The 19,694-nt window shown below is 36.5% G+C and overlaps 1 pseudogene; it reads right to left on the reverse strand.

Moving 5' to 3' along the window:
* Window positions 1-16,568: 16,568 nt before the first annotated feature.
* Window positions 16,569-18,808, reverse strand: LOC132169537 (uncharacterized; annotated as a pseudogene).
* Between the last annotated feature and the right edge of the window lie 886 nt (window positions 18,809-19,694).

Raw genomic sequence — 19,694 nt, forward strand, 5'->3', positions numbered from 1 at the left:
CTACTGTACGCGAGCATTCATTAACCAATTTTCAGAATCTTGGACAATACCCAAATTGCATGCCTGAAAATCATTTTTAACCCGTTGTGAACAGTATACGAGCACTTGACATCGTAGTACACGAGTACTCACACCTTTTCAGAATTTCTCCTACAACGCCCTCAGCTTTTTCTCCTATATAAACACACGCCTCACACAACCCTTAACCCTCATTTTAGACAAGGGTGGCAAAATGGGTTGACGGGTAGACAAGAATACGACCTGTAATGACTCGCCACCCAATTAACCTAAACACGAGCACGACACGATTAGCTAAATGAGTTGAACTCCCAAACACGTACATGACACGACACGTTTACACGAACAAGGTGTAGCGACCCGATTGACACGACGCGACCCGTTTGAATTAAAAATAGGAAAAATAATTTAATAACTAATAATAATACAATTGGATGATTGGAATTCAAATTTTAATAGAATTCACAATGATAAAAACATAATAAGTTTGATTGTTAACAAATTGTCATTCAATAAAAACATTCACAAAGATTAGTAATTTTAAACTCCATCATAGCAAATAGCAAATTTCAAATTTCAAAATATAAAGTTTACATGTAAATGATTTGGGAATTGTCTCTAATAGATTTAATTGTCTATTCAAATTAGGGGTGAAATTTAAAACCGCCTAACCGCAACCGCTAACCGCTAACCGCTATAACCGTTAACCGCTAACTGCCTAACCGCCTAAGCGGTTGCGGTTAGCGGTTAGTGAGTTTTGAAAATCCGCTAATCGCTAACCGCTACCCGCTAACCGCTTTTTTTTAAATATATATATATATATATATATATATATATATATATATATATATATATATAAGTTGTGAGTTTATGAATTTTTTTTGGTTGATTGAAATGGGCCTCAAGCTTCAAGTTTAACCATATATTTTGGTTTTTTTGTTGCTTGTGAGTTTATGAATTTGTTTGTGTTTTATTTTATTTCTATATGTGAGTTTATGAAATTGCTTCTGAGTTTATGAACTTGCTTGGTATATAGCAATTTTTAATGCTAAAATGGCCATGAAAAGGGCAAAAAAAAAAAAATGTTTAAAGTAAGCCCAAAACCGGCCCAAAATCGGTCCAAAGAAAAAAGCCCAAAAAAGCGGTTAGAAAAAAAGCGGTTATTCCAAAGCGGTTAACCGCTAACCGGGCGGTTAACCGCTACCCGGTTAGCGGAGGCGGTTAGTAAAATTTACTAACCGCCTAGGCGGTTGCGGTTAGCGGTTTTAGCCACTAACCGCTAACCGCAACCGCTATTTCACCCCTAATTCAAATAACAACATCTCTTGGAATTAAACACATAAGACCACAAATATGCTCATTTTAAAAAATATTAACAGATTGTACTCCAGATGAATTTGGAATGTCACAGGAATTGACATTCGTTGTCAGAACATCATCTTCTTTAACATCCAACTTCAACTGTGTGTGTTCTATGTATATATATAAAACAAAAAAAAAAAAAAAGAATTAGTATTATTATAGTGTAGTCAAAAAATAATATAAGTAAATGAATAAACTAAATATACAAATAACGAATATTACCCTGCTGATCTCCATATAACCAATCTTTAGTGCAAACTAGTGCCTCAATAATATCAGGCTTGAGTGAGCTCCTATATTGATCAATTACACGTCCACCAATACAAAAAATGGATTATGAAGCAACAGTAGAAATAGGAATACTCAAAACATCACGAGCCATAGCAGCTACTTCAAGATAGCGATATTCACTTCCTTTCCAAAATGAAAGGATGTCAAATGTTTCATTCTTATCCACAGACCTAGGTTTGTCCAAATAAGTTTCTAATTGATTCTTTTGTGAATGAACATCAACTCCACCAAATGCTAAATATTGCTACATGAAAAAGAGAGAATTTAAATAAACATAATTTACAAAGTAGTTAAGAGTATATATACTAAGTTACTAACAAGCTAAGAAATTAATAATATTATTTACCGTTTCCCAATCTAGTTCTTGGCGATGTTCTTGGGGCTGAACAATTATGGAGCTTGAAGTTATAGAAGAAGCACTATACTCCACAAAAAGCTAGAATAATTTATCACGAACATTCACAAACTCTACAGAATCAAACATTCCATAAATCGTCGTATAGTAGTAATTTACAAGGTGAAGCTTGTAACAAGGATCTAAGATAACTGCTATGGCCAACACTACACTGAATTCTGACCGATATTTCTCAAATTTAGAGATCATTTGAATTTCCATTAACCTCTTATGCTTATCTTTGCTCACAAGTTGTTGCTTCAAAGTCACATAAATCTTGGCAATTACAAGAAAGTATAAGTTGGCAGTGGATACTTGGTACTAGAAAAAACTAATATAGCTTGGTAAAAGCAAGCCAAAAAACTGCTGATATTCTTCACCTTTATCCCACTCAAGTGCAGTAGGACAATGCTTATAGTTAGAATCAGTCATCTCCAAATAACTAAAAGCACGCCGATAGTGAATAGCACTCTCAAGCATAAGATAGGTAGAATTCCATCTAGTTGGCACATCTTGTCTGAACCCCTTATTACTATTCAATGACATTTGATTTACAACTTGAAGAAAATTTTGTTTTCTTGTGATCCTCTAACATACTTAACACTATCTCAAATCTTATGGATAGCATCATTGTTTCTTTTCAATCCATCTTGCACTATCAAATTAAGAATATGAGCACAACAACGCAAATGAAAGAACTCACCTTCACAAAGAAGGGATTTCTTAATGTTCAATTTTTGTTTCAACAACTCAACACAAACATCATTGGAAGAAGCATTGTCCAATGTTATAGTGAAAACCTTGTTCTCAATCCCCCACTCCTATAGTAAATTATATATCTTTTCAAACAAAGATATACCATTATATGGTGAAGGCGTAAATGAAAAATTTAACACACTTTTAGTTAATACTCAATCTTTGTCAAGAAAATGTGTAGTAAGACACATATATCTAGCAGTTGTCAAAGAAGTCCACAAATCAGATGTTAGACAAATCCTCCCAGACAAACATTCAACATAGATTTAACATTTTGTTTCTCCCTCAGATGCATCTCAACCAAATCAGCCTTAATAGTATTTCTAGAGATAGTTGGTGCATCACTATGCAAGTACGGGTGTATTTCTCTTACACCGTCATATTCAACAAATGAAAATGGCAACTCATGCTTAATAACCGCAGCAACCAACAATGCTCTATATCTTTTAGGACAAAATTTAGAGACACTTATTGACATAGATCCTTGACTTCTAGCTAAGAGCATTTGCCTAACATCAGGAGTGTTTTTCCTCTCGCAAGATTCAATGTGCCGCATTAGATTTCCAGTTCCATATGAACTTTGAGCCATATATTGATGACCACAAAGCTTGCATTTTGCCTTAATCGCATCGTCATCTGGATCCACATTAGGAACGACATCAAAATAATTTCAAACAATTGAGGTCTTCCTACACTTCTTTACCTTTTTTCTTTTTCCCCTTAGAAATAGAAGCATCTACTTCTATTGTATTTAATTCAACCACATCGTCATTGGGTTCAACTTCAACCGAATCTTTCCCGAGTACTTCGTAGTCTTCGTTATTCATCTACAAGCATAATAGAGATAAATTAGATAATAGAGACATCATTTTCTCTGAACATAAGTTGAACTTTAATATACATGATCTAGAACTAACCCTTGAGACATTTAGCTATAACAAGCAGAACATGCAATGCCACTCTATCCCTCACATATTACAAATTAGTTATTGGTCATCACAGTTTTTTTTTTTTTTTTTTCTAAAAGACCAAGAACCTGAAAAACTACACGGGAATAAAAAAGAACACAACTCTGACAATAGAAAAACTAAACTACAAAAGCAAACTATGCATAATAAATTAATATTCCAATACAAGCATGCTTCCAACTCTCTAAAGCATATAATACTAAATGGGTATTCACAAGTGTAGTCCAACATCTGCTCAACACCCTTTTGCTTGAGATCTAAAAATTATATGGTAGTAGCCTATTCAGACCAACCCACCCAAAAAACCTGCTCAGACTAGAAAACTCTTTGGTGGACCTTTATCTACAGAATTTGTGTCTTAAAACTTCCTCTAATCTTTGAAATATCAAATTAGAATGCTCCTGCAATGAACACAGCCCACAACTTAATAAAATTGTTCCACAAGATCGCTTGGATAGGTACATCAATTCACCTGAGACTTCAATTAATAAAAATTTCCTTTCGTGTGTAAGATGTGATCGAAATTAAGAACACATTAGGGATGATGAAATAAAAGAGTAGTTGCTGGATGATAATTATGGAGGGATAATCTAGCATTAATAAAATTTAGCACGAGAAAGAGAAATCGCAAACTATGGACTAAAGTAGAATGAAACAACGGTGAAGATTGAAGACTCATGGTCGGGAGACATTAACAGATCAAAAAGAAAAGAAAAGGCATAAACAAAAAACAGCTATTGGTCTTCCTGCAGATGCAATATCATGAGAAAAAAGGGTTTCTCAAGGTAGGAGACGTCCAAGAAAGATCAATAACTACCTTTTCTCTTGATAGGTATATACAACTCACTAAACATATGGGAATGAACCCGTTTCTAAATGCTCATCTCCCTATTTATGAGAGAAGGAAATTTGCTATTTGGTCTTAAGACCTTTGGCAAAAATACCAACAATTACTTATAGAAGTGCTAAGATTCAAGGTTTCGCAAGATGAGGGCAAGATAAAAAAGAGGAAAAGAGTTTAGGCAATAAATATGAGAGGGGGGGGGGGGGGGGGGGGAATGGTAAAAGAATATTAACAAAAGAAATAGTCCAAAAAAGAGCAGCATGAACAAAAAAGATTTACATACATAAAGCCATATTGATAAAGAAAGGATTTATTGTTAATAGCTTAGTTGAAAAATGTATTTCCAGAATCTTTTTAAGAATAGGAAGACAGTGAAAATTATTAGAATGCTACAACAAAAGCTTCTTTTCTAAGAACAAAAATTTGATTTGAGAAGTATTATAGTCAGGGGGAAAGTACCTGCGAAATCCAGTCCGAAAGAGAGGGAGGGTGTTACAGTGCTAATGATGAATGCACTGTAATTGAGCTTTTAACAAGAGAGAGAATGTAAAAGAATGGGAAAGAGAGAGAAATGGAAGGATCTTTATTGAACAAGCAATTTCGAGGATTGCTTAACCTCCATGAACATTTCAAGGATGCTCTACCTCCAAGTTCAGAATGAACTTACAACCATCAAAAGCTAACCAATTGCAGAATGAGCTATAGACTTTATACTATGCTTTAAAAGAATGGGAAAGAGAGAAATGGAAGGATCTTTATTGAACAAGCAATTTCGAGGATTGCTTAACCTCCATGAACATTTCAAGGATGCTCTACCTCCAAGTTCAGAATGAACTTACAACCATCAAAAGCTAACCAATTGCAGAATGAGCTATAGACTTTATACTATGCTTTAGCTGCTAACAACTTAAACAGAAACTAACTACCATAACAACTAACTGCTAAGTAGTTGCTGCAGCTCCTCCATTCCCCACGTGCCTTCTCAAACCCTTGCCAGATGTCTTCTAATGTCTTGAAGGCATAAGAAATGCCACCTCAGCTCTTCAGGTACAGCCCGTTGCACTACTCCCTGTTTTAAAACACCTTGCCCACAAGGTGTGGATAGGCCTTCTTCAATGCTTGAAACTCTTCCCACAGCAGTTTGTCCTGCCCACCTAATCAACAAGTCAGTGACTGCATGATTAGCTTGAGCTCTGACCCTCCTATCCAAAACTGCCTCAGGTTCAGGCTGAATAATTCCATTGAAGTCCACAGGCGGCAAGGTGGGAAGTGCAATATTGCTTCTTCCTATCTTGGCCTTTAGTTGAGAGATGTGGAACACATGATGAATCTGGCAGTAGCTGGTAGATCCAGCTCATAAGCTACCTCACCTATCTTCCTGACCACTGTAAAGGGTCCATAAAACCTTGGAGCTAATTTCAAAGCTCTCCTAACCACCACAAAGCCTTGTCTATAGGTTTGCAGCCTAAGAAAAACCTGCTGCCCCACCTCCAATGTTCGCTCAGACCTCCTTAAGTCAGTATATTTTTTCATCCTCTGCTGAGCATGCTGCAGGTTATGCTATAAGAGTGCTAGAATCTCTTCTCTAGATCTTAAAACTTCATCCACAGCAGCCACCTTAGTAGTACCTGGTACATAGGTCAACAACCTAGGAGGTAATCTACCATAGACAGCCTCAAAAGGAGTCATTTTGATAGATCCATGCCAGCTAGTGTTATACCAGTATTCAGCCCAAGGCAGCCAAGATAGCCACTGCTTAGGCCTATCTTGAGCAAAACACCTCAAATAATTTTCTAAACTCTTGTTAACCACTTCAGTCTAGCCATCTGTTTGTGGATGATAGCTAGTGCTCATCTTAAATGAGGTTCCTTGTAACCTAAACAGCTCTCTCCAAAAGACACTAGTAAAGGTAGGGTCACAATCAGAGACAATGGATGTGGGCATACCATGTAACTTGATGATATGAGCTACAAAACGTTGAGCAACCATAGATGCAGTATATGGATGAGCCAAAGAAATGAAATGGCTGTACTTAGATAACCGGTCCACCACCACTAAGATCACTGATTGTCCATTGGAAAGGGGTAACACTTCCACAAAATCCATAGATAAATCTGACCACACCTGAGAAGGAATTGGAAGAGGTTGCAGTAATCCAGCTGGAGATGTGTTGTCATGCTTATTCTTCTAGCAGATTTCACACTCCCTTATAAACTGCTTCAATTCCTTTTTCATTCCCTTCCAAAAAAAAATCCCTCTTGGCCCTCTGCATGGATCTTTCATAACTTGAATGACCTGCCACAGGATCACTATGGACAAAAGCCAGCACTTGCTTCTTAATGGTTTGACAACTTCCCAAATATAGCCTATCCTTATAGAACAAAAGGCCATCCCTGACAGCATACTTAGATGAATTTAAGGAATTGCTCTTCCACCTTGCAAACAAAGACTTCAACTCCTCATCCTCTTGGTATTGCTCCTTAAGCTTATCAATCCAATAAGGTGTTGGAATAGATAACAGAGAAAGAGCCACCTCTTCTGCCCAACCTTCCCTTCTAGACAATGCATCTGCTACTTGATTCTCTACTCCTTTTTTATACTCCACTGTAAAATCATAACCAAGCAGTTTGGTGATCCATTTCTGCTGAAAGGGTGTACCCACCTTCTGTTCTAACAAGAATTTCAAGCTTTGTTGGTCAGTTTTGACCATAAAACTTTGGCCTAACAGATATGGTCTCCATTTCTGAATAGTAGTCACCAAAGCAAACAGCTTTTTCTCATATGTAGACATAAGAAGAGCTCTCCCTTTCAAGGCGTTACTCAAGTAAGCAATAGGTCTACCATTCTGCATCAAGACTGCTCCTATACCCAAACCACTTGCATCACATTCAATTACAAAGGGCTGTGCAAAATTAGGTAAAGCCAAAACAGAAGCTTTAGTCACTGCAGCCTTGAGATTCTGAAAAGCTTCCTTGGCAGCAACATCCCAATGGAATGCATTTTTCTTCAACATAGCTGTTAAGGGAGCAGCAATTGAACCATAGCCTTTTATAAACTTCCTGTAGTATCTAGTCAATCCCAAGTAACCTCTCAAAGCTTTGATGTTGGTTGGAAAAGGCCACTCAACCATGGCTTGGATTTTTCCTGGATCAGCCCTTACCCCACTTTCAAAAATAATATGGCCCAAGTAATCTACTTCTTTATAGCCAAATTTACATTTTGACTTCTTAGCAAATAACTTGTGACTCCTCAAGACTGCTAAGGTCAATTGCAAATGTGTTCTATGGTTGTTTTCATCCTTACTAAAGATAAGAATGTCATCAAAGAATACCAAGAGAAACTTCCTAAGGTAAGGTTGAAAAATATGGTTCATTAGGCTTTCAAAGGTAGAAGGTGCATTTGTTAAACCAAATGGAATAACCAAGAATTCATAATGACCTTCATGAGTTCTAAAGGCAATCTAATGAATATCTTTTTCAACCACCCTTATCTGATGATAACCAGAAATCAAATCTAATTTAAAAAAAACAATAGCTCCCCACAATTCATCCAACAGTTCATCTACAACAGGAATTGGAAAACAATCTTTAATTGTCACCTTGTTGAGAGCCCTGTAGTCCATGCACATCCTCCAAGTTGCATCAGCTTTTCACACTAGGATTACTGGAGAAGAAAAAGGGTTGTTGCTATGTCGAATCACCCCAAACTTCAACAAGTCCTTGACAATCTTCTCTATTTCTGTTTTCTGATAAAATGGGTACCTGTATGGCCTGACAAAAACAGGCTGCACCCCTTCTTGCAAGTTAATTGCATGGTCATGAGCTCTTTTTGGTGGTAATGCAGTAGGTACTTGAAAAATATCCTGAAACTCCTCCAGAATATCATCCCACAAACCAGAATTTTGACCCACGTCCATAGCAGCTACACTGTGTCCTTCTTTTGAGGAATCCTTTGTCTCCACCAACTGTAAAAGCACCCCCTTATTCCCTTTTTTCAACCACCTAAATGAGCTTTCATCTTCCAAACTCAAGTTAGGACCCTTCTGTAATCCCTTTAGACTACATCTCTTAGCACCCCACTGAAAAACCATGGTAAGGTCATCAAAGTTCCATAGAATTGGACCCAACAACCTCAACCATTGAATCCCCAAAACGACATCACAACCAGCTAATGGCAAAATGTACAAATCCACTTGAAAAACATTCCCCTGCACCTTAACAGAAAGATCTTCACACTTCCCCGGACTACTATTAACCATTAGTTATTCTCACTTTAATCACATCCTTATTTGTGCTTGTTATCCCAATCATTTTGGCCACCTGCTCATCTACAAAATTATGAGTGCTGCCCGAATTGATGAGAATTATAACCTGCTGACCCTTTATAATTCCTACCATTCTCATAGTTTTTGGATTAGGGGTTCCTGTGATAGCATTTAGTGAGATTTCTGGTTCCTGGTCCATAAAAATTTTTCCAGGATCTTCTTCATCTTTTTCCACTATTTCTTCAACTGTGATAGAATCCTCTTCAATCTCCTCAATAAGAAACAATTTAGGGACAGCACAAACATGACCCCTACTCCACTTGGCATCATTTGAATAACACAACCCCTTCTTCCTCCTCTCATCCATCTGAGCAGGAGAAATCTTCCTACAAAAGCCTTAGTATTCTCCTAAGTAGAACTTTTTTGCTGGTTATTCCCTCAAACTCCTCCTTAATATTGTCTAGGTTGAGAAAATTGCATTCTATTACCATAAGGATTCCCATATCTCATAAAAGCAGGGATGTTTTCACCCCCAACACCCTGACTTCTACTAGAACCCCACATTGACTTACTAGATTTGATGTTATTTGCAAGACACTCCTCCTGAATCTTTGCCAAAGAATAAGCATCATTCAATGTCTTAGGGTTAAACATTCTAACAGGCAATCGAATATCATCCCTTAATCCTCCCAAAAACCATCTTAGTTTATGGGGATCAATCAACCTATGGACTCAATTTGCTAAGACTTCAAACTGAGTCTTATAGTCATCCAAAGAACCAGTTTGTTTTAACTTGGATAGAGTCTCCATAGGATCATCATAAGACCCTCTACCAAACCTCACTTGAATAGCTATCAAGAACTCACTCCAACTGGAAAGATTATTAGCACTACGTAAAGATTGAAACCAAGACAAAGCCTTACCTTCCATGTGAAATGTAGTAATGCTTAACCTTTGCTTGTCAGGAATGTCATAAAACTCAAAAAATTGTTCTGCTTTGTAACACCAAGCATCTGGATCTTCCCCATTAAAACAAGGAAATTCCAGCCGCAAGCCTTTAGTGTAAAGTCCCTCACTAAAGCTTGATGACTACCCCCTTGATTGCCTTCCCCACTGAGTTGGATGAACTCGAGGGTCATCAACATCCTCCTCCCCCTGATGCATTGTACCCTTCTGTTTACACACGCTGGCTATCTCAGCTCGCATGTCAGCCCTCATATCATTCATCTTCTACCTGATATTGGCAGCCAAAGTGGTAAGAGCAATATGAATTTCTCTCATTTGATCATTTTGCTGATCTTCTGCCATTGCAGACCTCGTTTTCATGAAGAAAGAAAGAAGAGAAAAGGAAGAAAAGAAAAAAAAAAAAAACTCAATGGATCAAAGGGCTTTGATACCACTTGTTACAGTGCTGATGATGAATGCACTATAATTGAGCTTTTAACAAGAGAGAAAGAATGTAAAAGAATGGGAAAGAGAGAGAAATGGAAGGATCTTTATTGAACAAGCAATTTCGAGGATTGCTTAACCTCCATGAACATTTCAAGGATGCTCTACCTCCAAGTTCAGAATGAACTTACAACCATCAAAAGCTAACCAATTACAGAATGAGCTATAGACTTTATACTATGCTTTAGCTGCTAACAACTTAACAGAAACTAACTACCATAACAACTAACTGCTAAGTAGTTGCTGCAGCTCCTCCATTCCCCACGTGCCTTCTCAAACCCTTGCCAGTTGTCTTCTAATGTCTTGAAGGCATAAGAAATGCCACCTCAACTCTTCAGGTATAGCCTGTTGTAGAGGGAGACTCGGAGATGCTGCAAAATCCAGTCCCGGAGAGAGAGACGGAGACTTGGAGATGTGGGCTGGCAAAATCCTACGGGAGAGTTGAGACTTGAGAGGAGACCAGTTCGTGAGAGAGGGAGAGTGAACTGAGAGTCTAAGAAGTGAGAAGAGAAGAAAGATGCGGCTGGGGCAGCGCTGGTGAAAGTGTGAATTGGAAAATTAGGTTAGGCAACAGTGCAATGCTTAGATTAGGTTTTTTTTTTATAAATATAAACGGGTTTGGCGGGTCACTCGCGGGTCAAGCGGGTTGACCCACAAAAATTAAAACTTAACATGTTGTAACGAGTTGAAAAGGGGTAAACCCAAACCCTGTAACTTCATGTCAAGTTCGCGGGTTGTGTCAAAATTGACAGCCCTAGTTGTAGCCTCTATTGCGCTAGAGAAACCCTGCTTGGTTGGTTTTTGAGAGTTTGTGAGTGTTCTTGGAGAAGGAGGAGGGGTGGAGCTCTAGTTATCTTCTAAGGTGACTTCTTAATCCTTCTTTTATGTTTTTCTAATTATTGTTACTACTCTTTTAATGTTACAAGTTTTAGAGATGCTATAACAAGTTCTTGTACCTAGTTTTCTTGTAAAGCCAAAAACGATTTCAAAAGGTTTTCAACCCAACCTTGTTATCTTTAAAAAGTTTCATGATAAAATGTTTTGCACATACATGGGTGTGCCTATTTCTTGACAAAACCAAGAATGTTTTAAAAGGCTTTTAAAACACCTTTTTGACTCTTTGTGTTGTGTTTTCTCGTGGCATGGGTGTTTATTTTGAGCCTAGGAAAGAAGATACAAACCCATAGCCTTAAATAGAAGCCTAGAAGCATTTTTGGGGATTTTTGACCAAACCCTAGCCCTTGGCCGAACTCTCGCCCTAGGGAACAAGCGCTCGACCAGAGAGTGGGTTACACGCCCCTTAACCCCATAAATATGGACAAAGGTTTTAGCAATCCCTTTTCGTTAGATTGAACCTCGTAGAGTTCTCTAGTACTACTTATAATGATGAGTCGTGTTTTGTTGTAGCAAGGATTCATGATGCCGGAGGGCTCAAGCGAGCAAACGAAGTAAATAAACACTTATGAACACTTTCCATAAAAACGTGGGATATGTCAGCTAATTGATCACGCGTATGATATGAGCATGTCTAAATTTTTGTAATAACTTGGTAAATGCTTTAATAACTGGTTGATAAGATGCATTGTATGACATGGTATACTGGTATGTGTGGAATAATGACCATGGGCTTACTATATAGACTTGATTCTATAGTCAAATGTGTGTGTATTGTTATATGGGCCTTGGATCCAATGGTTATTCGTGATCCGCACAGCCATTGCCTAATGGTTGGTTACTACAAGACGTACATCATTAGTAGTGTGGGCCACCCGAGGTTGGACTCAGTCAGGTTGCTAGTAATGGACGGTAGCGTACAATATCGGGGTACCGGTATTGTATTATAGGTCCGTCAGGACAGCGTCAACCTTGCTGAGAAGGGATAATATCTTGGGTAGACCATATATGATAGTTATAACCTATAAAGCATTATTTTTCTGCATTAAAGTACTTAGGCGATTGCCGCTGGGAGTACACCACCATTTTATTAACTAAACAATACTTTTATGGTGTAGTGTATTAATGGAGACAACACCTCCTTTTCAATGTTTACCAAAAACTGCATGTTTATTTCTGCTTAATAATAATGAGCTCATGTCATACCCAATTGTGAGGTTTACTTACTAAGTCGTTAGACTTACGTAGTTATTACTCTTATAGGGAGCTTGTTCCTAGAACCCAAGAGTGGTATGGTTGCCACAACGGACTTTACTTTAATATCTTCATGATGTTATCAAGTTTGCCTTATATTATTAGTTGCTCCATGTCTTTAAATTAAGGATTGCACCTGTAATGATTTATAGATTTCTCAGATTTATGTCACATTTCGATGCATTAACTCAGATAATGTTTAGAAAGGCGGTTCCCCATTTAGCCACCAGTTGGTTAAATTGGAATAATTGCTAGTAACCCTGCCAGGCTAGCCAAGGTCAATTTTGGGGGTGGTATAGTATGTTTTACCAAACATTGTGCAATGTTTTAGAGGACCAATCTAACAGTGGTGGACCTGTAACGTTGAAAGGTCACTTTTTAAGATATAAAAATGGTTTTTTAAGGCTAGGGCTTCATTTGCTGCACCCTTTAACCTTAAAACACAAACCAAAAGCTCTATGCGAAATTAAATAAAAGAGGTAACTTCACTAAAGACCCTTGAACTTTCACTCAATTTGACAAACCCCTCCCCCCCCCCCCAAAAAAAAAAAAAACTTCAAAATCTCTCAATTTAGTCCCATGAACTTTCAATTTCAATCAATTTGGACCCCAATTTGAATCGTTAACCTCAAATGAAAACCTAAACACGTGACTTGCACGTGGTTTTTTACCACTTTCATACCTCTTATACCCTCATACTCCCTCTGTAACACCCCACCCTAATGACACACAATATTGTCCGCTTTTGGCTCCCCCAAATCACACTTCCCAGGAGGTCACCCATCCTGGTACTACTCCAGCAAAAACACACTTAACTGCGGAGTTTTGATAGGATCATGACCATCATGACCATCATGGCTTTAAAACGCGTTGTTGTCATTAAAGGTGTAGTATACATTTAAGCACATCCTCATCTCCATACCCAGGTGATGTGGGACGTCACAATCATCGTCTCTTAGGACCCAGTGTCCTCGCTGGCGACCTTCATGGGATTAGCCCATTCTTGGCATTCGTCCCAGCGAATGCCCGCTAGTGATCTTCATGGGCTTGTGCATGCTCCCCCATCTCAGGCTAGGCAATAGCTCTGATACCATTTGTAACACCCCACCCCAATGATACACAATATTGTCCCTTTTTTGCTCCCCCAAATCAGACTTTCCAGGAGGTCACCCATCCTGGTATTACTCCAGTAGAAGCACGCTTAACTGTGGAGTTCTGATGGAATCAAGACCACCATGGCTTTAAAACGCGTTGTTGTCATTAAAGGTGTAGTATATATTTAAGCACATCCTCATCTCCATACATAGGTGATGTGGGACGTCACACCCTCACCCAAATGTCCAAACTAGCCTCATTCGAAAAAAACCCAAATTTAACCTAAAAGTGAAATCTCGTTCGATATTGCCAAGCACATTCGAAAAGCTCTTGCGAACCCATACCTCTTTGTTGTCGACGAACTATAGTAGCTGAAGATTTGGTGTCGATTTGTAGCGGTTTAGTCAGAAATTGTTTCTAACTCAGTTCGTGACTGCTATAATCAAGTAAGCTTTACTTTTTGTGTTTGAATTTATATTGTAGGGTTTGTAGTTGACATTTTCTTAAAGTTGTTTTTTATCTTTAATTTGTATTGGATATTTGGGGGTTTTGCATGTAACGCTTCTGGAATGGATTTTGTAGAGTTTTTAGTGTGGCTATTTTTGTCAATTTGCAGTGGGTCATCCGTGGGTTTCGTCCTTGTCGGTTTTTTTTTTTTTTTTTTTTTTTTTGCATTGAAAGTTGTTGGTTTCTAATAATGTTGTTAAAAGTTGTCATATTGTTTGGTAATCTTGTTGTCTGATAGTCATTGTTTAATACTGAAGTGTGGCCCCCCCAAATTTCTTTTTCTTTGTCTGATCTAAGTGTGGTCCCTAGTTGGTGCTTGTGTTGGACACGTGATTAGCACTACGAATATTATATATTAAATATAGTGGTCCCTTCCATTACTTTTCATTATTTGGTTGCTGATTTTAATGGGGACAAAAAAAAATTCATATTGGCAGGAGATACAAATTTTTGTAAAATTATTTTTTAGGTGTCCAATATATGTTCTAGATGGAAAATATTTGGGCTACTTTACTTTTTACTATAATTTTCCTAGAAACTTACATGTTGGTTTCTATTATGAATGCCATGTCACATGATGTTTCGTGTGATTAAGCAACAAAATTTAACAAATAAATTTAAATTATTTAATAATTGACATTATAAATACTAAGTAAACTACCATATTAGATTATAAAAAATTTATAGTTAAAGTTTTAATACCTCCAATAGCATTCGTTTTAAATGTTTACATTTGGTCGAATTTTATGGTCATGCATAACTCAATATTGAAACTTCTTGTGCACCATATTAAGCAAAGAGATTGGGTTGGTTTAGTCATGCTTTTTAAATGGTTCTTTTTGTTTTTTAGTTGTGATACGAGATAAACAATTGAAAGTTGTTTTACCTTTTAACAGAAGGGTCTTTGGTGGAGAAGTAAACCTTTTAAGGCACCATGCATATTGTTCACAGATTGGCATATAATTTATTTATTTATTTTTGTTTGTTTGTTTTGTTTTTTTTTTTTTATTCAAATAAGGAAAACTAGGGCAAGGGAACAAAGATTGGCATATAATTATGTCTGTTTTAGTGTTACTTCTTCATAAAGGACAAGATTTCTTAGTACCCAAGAAACTATAGATATCATTTCACCATATGTAATTACAGGTCACAATGAAGAAGCTTTTTAGTGCATAACCAATTGGAAGATGAAAGCATATGAGGAAAAAAAAAAAAAAAAGGTTAAAAGAAAAGCATTTTGCCTTACCTTCTCTTTTAAATAGCTTTAAGTACTTGAATAGATAAAAACAAAATAGAAAAAATAGCTTTAACTACTCATTAATTGGTCAGTAATGCTATATACTCTTCTCAGTGTGATTCAATAAATTTTTTTGTGAAGTTGCTTCTGTATGGGACCAATCTGCATCATGTTCCAACAATTAAATAAGTTCAAAGTGTAATTTTTTTTTTTTTTTTTATAACTATTTGTGTGAATTGCTTTTTACACCTAAATATAATAATTGTTTTGGGTATTGTATTGCATTGTATTAGTGTTTAGCGTTTGCACATTTAAACTTATCAATGTAATGAATGTGGAAGAACACGTGATGGGCCCACACTTTATGATGTTTGAGGTGCACCATGGGGGTACTTTTAATAGGTAATATAGGATTAATTATGTTGGTGGTCATGTTAATAATTACCAAGACCCATATGATGGGTCTAAATTGAAATTTTCTGATATAGAGGGTATATGTAAGACATATGAGTATAGGTCTGGGGACCTTGTTTATTACAGTGTACTAGAATTTCCTTTAGAACAAGGTTTAAGACTTATTTCCTCTGACCACAATGTAACTGAAATGGTGACAAACCATATATGTCATAATCTAGTAGTATTGTATATAGGTATGGTGTAGCAGATGTCGTAGTTGAAGGAAGAGGATTCGGAGTATGAGAGCGCAGTTGTGTTTAGGAATGATGCTTTCTAGGATTCAATTCTTAGTGATGATACAGATTGTCTTGACTCGGATAAGGATACTACTCTTGCGTATGGGGACATTGATGAGTGGGTTGGAAATGATGAAGATGCAAAGGTAGAAGGGGATGACACTGATGAGAGTGGAGGAAATGATGAGAATGATGCTGGAAATGTTGGGGAGGGTGATGCAGATGGAAATGATGGAGAACATAGAGGTGGGGAACAGAGGGAAGAGCATGATGGTAGTTCATACATGGATGATAGTGATCTGCTAAGGTCACCACATGATAATGGTGATGATAGCGCAGTGTACTCAATCTAGTGGCGAAGCCAGCCATTTTATATTGCCGGTGCAACTAAAATTTGGTAATTCACACAATATATGTATCACAAAAAATATCTATAAAAGTTCATAAATATGTGCTTAAATTGATATATTAGAAATGTAACATATCAACACTATATCAAAAAAGACAAAAATACAAAAAAAAAAAAAAAAAAAAAAAAAGTGTCTAGAACTGCACTTTACGGTCTCTTAGAAGTACAAAATCATCAAGTATCGAATCTAAATCGAAGCTTTCAGCAATTTCCCTAATTTCTCTTTCAATATAGAGAACTAAACTATTTGCAAGAAAATCATCCTCTATTTTGTTGCGAAGTAGTGTTTTAACAATTTTCATTGCTGAAAATGCTCGTTCGGTAGTTGTTGTAGACACTGGAAGAATCAAAACAAGACGAATCAATCTATCAATAAGATAATATGTCTTTGATTTTTCCGCCTTTGCCAATCCTTGGCATAATTCTGCAATGGAAGACAAATTTTGTAATGTCGGATCAGTAAGCACATCAAGTTCAAAATACTTCAACTAATATCTCAAATTAATTTTCTCCTGCTCAGAAAAATCAAGAGGATAACACTTCTTTGTAAGAATACATATATCGTCAATTTTAAAGGATTTATAAGCATCTTTTGGATCCAAAGCAGAGCTAAGTATCAAAAGTTCCATCGCCTTTTCACCAAACCAACTATCAAGCTCTTGCAATTGAAAGTCGATAGTAGTATTGAATATGTCAAAATGATAATGATGCTCCACTATACTGTGATTCTTTTGATTACGACCTCGACCTTCAATATAACGAGCACTCAAATCCGGAATGTCAATTTCAGCTTTTTGGGAGAAAGAGACAATGTTCTCAAGCAAATTATCCCAACCATCATCTCTCAACTTTTGGATAAGTTTTTTTGCAATAGAGACTGAATGAATAGCATTCAAAATGTCTTGAGTTTTTTGCTGCAAAACTTGACAAAGAACATCAGTAATGCCCATGATTTCCTTCATTAAATGTAAAATAGCTATGAACTCGAAAGATGTAAGCATTTTATAAGCAGTCTTAGCATCTCCTTATTGAGAGTAAGTACCTCCTTCTCTTCCAACATCTTCAAGCACTATACAAGTAGCATCAAACATCTTTATTAGGTTACAAATGGAATTAAAATGATAACCCCAATGAGAATCACCAGCTCGTTTCAAATTGCCAATTTGGTTAGCCCCTTTTCTAGTTTCAAGCTCACCAATAGCTTGCATAGGTGCAATTTGTGTTGCATGAATAGCTTGTAGTTGATCATGACAGTTACATGAAGCACTGGCCACATTGATAACAAAGGTCAAATTTGTGAAGAACACATGAACAAAAAACACCTCTCTAGATCCAGCAACTAATGCTAATTGTAATCGATGAGCAAAACAATGAACATAGTATGCATAAGAACAATCATTAAGAAATAATGCTTGCAATCCCTACCATTCACCACGCATGTTACTAGCACCATCATATCCTTGTCTACGGATATTTTGAATATCAAGGCAATGATGAGAGAGAACATCAAATGTTCCATTCTTTAGAGTCAATGCCGATGTATCTTTAACATGAACTAGATCAAAGAAACGTTCTTGTATAAAACCATCTTTGTCAACAAATCTCAAAACAATTGCCATTTGCTCTCTCTTAGACTCATCACGTGTCTTATCAACAATGATGCAAAATTTAGAGTCTCTAATATCTTCATGAATTTTATCTTGCACTTTACTTGCAATGACTTGCAAAATCTCCTTTTGAATTGTATGTGAAGTATACTTTGCAGATTTTGGAGCATTTTCCAAAACAATACTTGCAACTTTATCATTATATGATGTCAAAATCTTAATCATCTCAAGAAAATTACCTCAATTTTTTGAATCAAGAGTCTCATTACGACCTTTATAAGGACATCCTTGAAATGCAAGCCACTGAACAACATCAATAGAAGTTTTCACACGTAGTCGATTATTTTGAATTTGTTCGCTACTTTGTGCATTCAATACTTTATCGATATGTCGTGATTGATTTCATAAATCCTCATAAGATTTTATAGCATTATTATGAAGTGAACAAGGATCCAATATGAGTAAAAAATGCACAATTTTTTCCCTCATGAACTTTTCTCCAATTTCTAAATCCCTTGATAGTAAATACATCACATCCAAGACGTCCATCTCTTTTCATAGTAAAAAGATAACATGGTAGACAATATGCGGCATCCTTAGAATGAATACTCAAGCCAAGGAAATTGTGTGAACCAAGAGGCTTGAAAGCAACGAGGGTGATTTTCTAGTCCAGAAAGTGGATAATTTGTAAGAATAAATCGATTTTGACCATCTTTCAAATAAGCCCGTCTTATTTCATCACGTCGATTGACTAGGTAGTCCCACATCGGAGGATGTAATCCTAGATCTCACTCTATAGAAATAGAAGAAACATCAACTTCATTAACATTGAGTGTGGATGATTTAAAATGAATCTCTTGTGTTTCCGCAATTGGAGATTCAAAAGGGTGTTCTTCATCTTCAACCCTTGGAGATTTAAGATGATGCTCATTGAGATTTGAAGTTTCGGCGTTAGATTCCAATGGTGTATTACTTTTCAAAATGTCGGCATCTTTCCTTCTGAAGAATGAATCAATACTTTTAAATTTTGACATGATTCATGAACCTAAAGAGACAATCAAAGTTTATAAACATTAAACAACAAAATAAGCAATTATACGAATATTAAAGTTTATTCAATCATTCAAATTAATAGTGAAATTAAATTAATGTTTAATCAAAGTTTATATGGATATAAGCAACAAAATAAACATTAAAGTTTAAAACCCACAAATTAAACAGAGGAAAAACAGAGGATGAATAAAAAATGTAGCACAAAAGTTTAGGGTTTAGGAAATTACTAGGGTTGTGACTCACCTGAGAAGATAGAGAGAGTGTCTTTGATTTCGATTTCCTAAGAGCCCTTAACTGAATTGTAAAAAACATCAAAGTATTTGAACTTTTCTCCCAAACCCTCTTCCTGTAGCGGGAGCAAAATATAAATTAAGTCATGGTTTTCAACCAAAGCATCAAAATTTGGTGAAACAAAACAACATTTACAATTTACCTTAAGCTCCTCCAAAGTCCCAAGAATTTCTCCAAAAACCTTCCATGAGTATTGGTTCTTTCCTTTTCTTGCTATAATCTAAAAAATTCAAATACAAAAAATCAACTCCGGCAATATAACACAAAGCCTATCATGAATAGACTGAATAGTCAAATCTCGCTTAGTAG

The sequence above is a fragment of the Corylus avellana genome, chromosome 1, assembly GCF_965113065.1.
Source record: "Corylus avellana chromosome 1, dhCorAvel1.hap1.2, whole genome shotgun sequence".
NCBI lineage: Eukaryota > Viridiplantae > Streptophyta > Magnoliopsida > Fagales > Betulaceae > Corylus > Corylus avellana.